Raw genomic sequence first — 5,600 nt, 5'->3', positions numbered from 1 at the left:
CGAATTTGATGAATCAATAATGGTTTGGCCTTTAATTCAGCTACTAACACATTGTCGGGTAGAACAGACAAGTTCATAATCTTTCAACAACTCAAGCCAACGTCTTTGTCGCAGATTTAAGTCTCTTTGAGTCATCAAATATTTGAGACTTTTGTGATCCGAAAATACATGGCACTTCTCACCAAATAAGTAATGTCGCCATATTTTCAAGGCGAATACGATGGCAGCTAATTCGACATCATGGGTCGGATAATTTTTCTCATGTGGCTTTAATTGTCTCGACGCATAGGCCACAACTCGACCTTCTTGCATCAACACACAACCTAACCCAAGTAAGGAGGTGTCACTATAGATGACAAACTCTTTGCCTGATTCGGGCAGCACTAAAATTGGGGCTTCAGTCAAATAAGTTTTCAGTTGATCAAAACTTTTCTGACATTTTTCTGTCCATTCGAACTTAATATCTTTTTGAAGTAGCAGAGATTTGAACCATGGCTAATTAGAACTCAAGCTAGCAACTAAAAACATGCATGAATCTCATGGCACAACATCAACATACCTTAATCTAGAGACAAGTATGGCCGAACCTCCTCCTAATCCTCTTCCAAACCAAACATGAAGCAAGGACTCCTTCCTTCTTCCTTAGAATTTTCGGCCAAGGATGAACCAAAGGATGAACACTTTTTTTTTGTTTTTCTTTCCTTCAACTCACGGCAATGGGGGGGCAATCACACACATCCTTTCTTTTTTTTTTTGTTTCTCATCCTACTAACACTAATATTTTATTGCCCATGCTCTTTATTTTATTAATCCTTACATAATGCATTACCCCAACATGTTTATGACATGTTTTTAGCCATAACATCTTGTCCACCCATGCTCATGGCCGGCCACTACATATTAGGGGGGGAAAATTGACATGCAAGTCCTCCCTTTTGATTACATGCACTATTAGGTCCTTGTAGATTAGCCTATCACATTTCAAAAATGTCACCCATAAGTCCTTTTAACTAAATTTACATGCAATTTACTAAATCGAAGCCTAAAACTTTCACACCTTTATAATCACATATTTTAGACAATAAATATCACATTCAAATAATTTGGTGACTCGATTTAGCGGTCCCGAAACCGCTTTCCGACTAGGGTCACTTTAGGGCTGTCACAGGTTTTTCTTGCCAAAAGTGCTTTCCAGGCTTCTCTTTCTTTTGCAATCAAACTTTTATTTTCACTTTCTTTTTCTTTTTCTTTTTCTTCTTTTCTCATTTTCTTTTCGCTTTTTTAGCTACTTTTTCTTTCTTTTTCACATTTCTCATTTTTTTTCATTTTCTTTTCTTTTTCAACTTCATTCTTTTTTTCTTTCAATTGATTTACAGAAGATTTCATTCTCATTTGATTTTCAAAAACTTGTTTTGGTGTTATCAGAGCTAGGGTAAAATTCTTTCCTTGATAATGAAACATATACCAATAGGTGTACCCGTCATGGATTACTTTTCGATCATATTGTCATGGTCTTCCAAACAACAAGTGTCCCGCGTACATGGGAACTACGTTACAAAGCACTTCGTCCTTGTACTTGCCTATTGAAAAAGGAACGAGCACTTGTTTGGTTACCTTGTTTTCACCACCGTCGTTGAGCCATTGAAGTTTGTAGGGGCTCAGATGTTTGATGGTCGTTAGGCCTAATCTCTCCACCATGAGGGTACTTACGACGTTGGTACAGCTTCCACCATCGATAATCAAGCTACAAAGCTTTCCTTGAACTTAACACTGGGACTGGAAGATGTTTTCCCATTGCTGCTCGTTTTCTAAACTTTGAATACATAGACTTCTTTTGACAACGAGTAGCTTACTAGCACACATGAGTATCGATTCCTCCTCCTTGTGAGATGTGGTTTCGGCATTGTTCTCCTTCATTCTTCGTTCCATGCCTATTGACAAAAAAATTTTAAAATCCTTACCAGAAAACCTTACTATTTCACTCGAAAAGAAAAATTAATGATTTGCACTCGCGCTCGTGTTTGCACTCATTTTAAAGCTTTTTCGACACTCTCGAATGCTATCACACACTCTTTGCCTTTTACCATTCAAACTCCCTCTCGTTGTTTCGTATTTCGTCTCGTTTAGACTTATTTGCTACTTTGGGGTCGATTTCAAAGTGGTTACAAGTGATATATTATAAGGATGCAGGGTAGGCTGAAACATAGAAAATTCCAGTTTAGTGTGGCATTGTGGGGGTAATTGATGATAGAATGACACTAGATGATCGGGATTACAAGTAAATGAATAAAACAAAATTTTCCAACACTTCACCTTTTTTTTATACTCGAATTTTTTTTAAAATTCAAATATATTGCTAAATACAATAGAGAACTTGAGCACAACTTGATTGAATATTTTTTTTAATAACAAACCTACTACGGAATTGATACGAACGTCAGTGCTTCTTGATTTACAAGCTCTGACACCAAATGACGTGATTCGGCTCGGTTGAATGAGTCGAGTCTACGTAAGTTGCCCAATCGTCGATGAAAAGGGTCGTTCATAAAATTATCGAGTTGTTGGAATTTGGCTTATGAGGTCGAAAGTGAATAAAATGGGGTTCAAAGTTGGCTAAGTAGATGATGATAGGTTCGGCTAGAGAGAAACAAGGATAGAATCTATTTGGATGGCTCGGTTTAGGATAATAAGTTAGATAAAGAAAGAAAGCGGAAATGGAAAACGAACTTAAACTTCAAAAGCGATTCAACACTATGATGAGTCTCACCCCGATTCCTATATCGTTTAAGGTGGGAAATGTGATTGGTAGTTGGATAGGAGAACGCCACACCAAGTGATGGTGATAAGTTCTAAAAACAAGTTCGGTTGACGCCACCACTAGCAAGCTAGATAAGTCGTTCGAGACTCTACGAAAGTTGAGAGGAAGTAAACATCACAGAAACAAAGTTTCGTTAAACAAAGTGTCAAAAGTTCCTTACAAGCTGAAATAAGCAAACTATTTATAGGTATTACAGGGGATAGCTGAATAGGTTCTTAAGGTAGCTAAATGGTTAGCTGAAAATTCCAGAATTCTTTAAAAAGTTTCCTTAAAGTTTTTTGTGCTAGGAGAACGTCAAAAGATGCTTCTAGATGCCTCTAATCAGTTGAACATTAATGGAAGTGAATGGTAAGTTAGAGGGTCTTGGTTAGATTCAGCCAAGGGGGTGTGAAAGCTTTAATGGAGCTGCCTTGATCAGCTGAGTAGTCTTGGAACTTAATAAGGAGCTTGGAGATTGCAAAAGGCATGAGAAGTGTGAACAGAATTCAAACAGCCTCTTGTGTGTGCGAAAACACAAAACTAAACAGCCTTGAAGGGTGAATGGAATTTTCCAGCAAGTGTGAAAGCTTTCATAGTTTCTTTAGAGAGCTGATCGGTCAGCTTGGGAAAATAAATCAGCAACTTGGAAGAAAAGAAACATCAGCTCCCTTGGGCTTTGGCATACACGAAGGGTTGCTTGGAAAAGATAAACCATCAGCACACCTTATTCATCCCGTCCATTGTACATGGCTCAACCTAATAAATCAACAGAATTAATTAGTTTAAGACGCATTAATTTATCAAATTAAATCAACTTAGGACAACATAAATTCGGTAGCTTAGGAACACATTAAAATCATGCATTCAGCTAGGACACATTAACAAGTAATAACTAGGACATATTAAACAAAAGTAATAATTTTAGACACAACATAAATATGGATGTAGCTTAGACAAATTAAAAACATATAGAAATCTGGGCACATTAAATTTGGCTAGCTCAAATATGTAAAAACAATTTAATGAGCTAATTTGAGCTAGGGAATTCAGATATGAGCTGTGACAATTTGAATTAAAATAAAACTAATACTTAGTTTATTAAAATAATAAAAGAAGTAAGCAGGAGAAAAACTAAATCTAGCTCAACGAGCTGAATTAAGCTCAAGTGAGCTAAATTGAGCTAGATAAAGCTCGGCAAGCTAGAGTTGAGTTGAAAACAGCTTGCACTATGGTGCATGGAGCTTGTATTAAGCTGGCCCGATCTATCCCTTTAGTTCAGAGCTCATTGTCATTCCAAAGTTGAGCAAACAAAGCTGAAACAGCTTCTTAAAGGTGCTTAGCCCGAGCTCGAGTTATGGGTCCTTTGGGTAACTTGATGGGATCAAGCTTAGAGCTTGTTGAGCCTCGGGGCGTAGTCATGTCAAGACCTACTACAAAGAATACAAAAGCATATGGAAGAACTTGAAGGAGTGATAGCAAAGAAGACTTCCTTAAATATGAACAAAAACCACAAGCATCAGGAGGACTACCAAGGATGACGATTCAATTTCATGCAATGTTCGACAAAAGAAACTCCAAATCAGCATCAGGTTTGGTGGTTCAGAGTTGATGGGTGAACTTTTGGCTTCAAAGATGACCCTTCACATTGTCTCATCTCTGTTTGCAACAAAAGCATATGCAGGTTTAGAAGCCATTAAGTTAGGGATCTTAATGGGTATACACTCAGTAAAAATAATAGGGGATTCAAGAACAATCATCAAAAAATACCAAACATCATCAACAGACAAATCAGTTATTGAAGCAATTATCAAAGATATCCAGAGTAAGAAATCTTGTTTCCAAGAAATTAATTTCTAGCATATCCACAAATCAGGAAATACGCTAGCCCATAAAATTTGAAAAGGATACTTTAAAAAGAGGTGAGAACTCATACCTGACGAGAGAATAGTTGAACCGCCATGCATTCGATTAGGAAAGGAGATGGTCAAGAAGCGCAGATTGAAGATGCATTTGAGAGGAAATGATTCAAAAACAGATAGCAAGTAAAGATTTTTCAAGGGAAAACGCTATCGTCAGAATGGACAGAACTTCTGAAATGAAAAGTTGATAAAACTTTATGGAGTCCAGCCGCTTGAATTGACTAGGGTAGATAATAAGTTTCCTTTTTTCCTGATTCATTTATTGCCTTGTTTTGTTATTAAGGTATGTTTTCTTTTTGAAATTTCATTTAGGAGGTATTTCACTAAAATCAGTATAGTGAAGATCGGATCTGAACTTTTGTTTTGCTTTAGTAGGTCTGAGCCCAATGGTTTGTTTTTTTGGGTCTCAATTGTTCTTATTTAATTTGCTAAAATACCTAGTCAATTTATTTAAAAAAATGGAAGAACTAAATTTCTTACTTGTATAATAGAAGACTAATTCTTTGAAGTCCATGGTATAGGGACGTGTTTGGTAGTTTAACAATTTTTTCTCCTTTTATATAGATTTTGGATGGCATTTATGAATGATTTCCTAATATTTCCAAATTTAGGTATGGGATGAAGTTAATTTTTGTTCATTGTAGGCATTTTATTTCATCTTAATGAATGCTAATATAATTAATCTTATTTTTTATAATTAGAGATTTTTTGGTGACTAATTTACTTAAAAGGCCCATTTCCAAGTATATTTCCAGAAATAGGCCGATTTCAACATTATTTACTGGAAACGGCCGATTTTGGCAAAACACGCCCATGTAGGAGCGTTTTAAAGGGAAATTTCTAGAAAATCACACCCTTGGGGGAGCGTTTTTGCCATGTCAGCA

General features: G+C 36.4%; 1 long non-coding RNA gene across 1 annotated transcript; it reads right to left on the bottom strand.

Annotated features, from left to right (window-relative positions):
• Positions 1-2,932: 2,932 nt before the first annotated feature.
• On the bottom strand, positions 2,933-5,196 carry LOC107951853 (uncharacterized). Its single transcript, XR_001698640.2, has 2 exons — positions 4,731-5,196; positions 2,933-4,453 (listed from the first exon to the last, which is right to left on the bottom strand). It is a non-coding gene; the product is annotated as an uncharacterized lncRNA (long non-coding RNA).
• Positions 5,197-5,600: the final 404 nt, after the last annotated feature.

This window comes from Gossypium hirsutum, chromosome A02 (assembly GCF_007990345.1).
Source record: "Gossypium hirsutum isolate 1008001.06 chromosome A02, Gossypium_hirsutum_v2.1, whole genome shotgun sequence".
Taxonomy (NCBI): domain Eukaryota; kingdom Viridiplantae; phylum Streptophyta; class Magnoliopsida; order Malvales; family Malvaceae; genus Gossypium; species Gossypium hirsutum.
The sequence above is the reverse complement of the archived record's forward strand: the minus strand, read 5'-3'. Positions and strand labels throughout refer to the sequence as shown.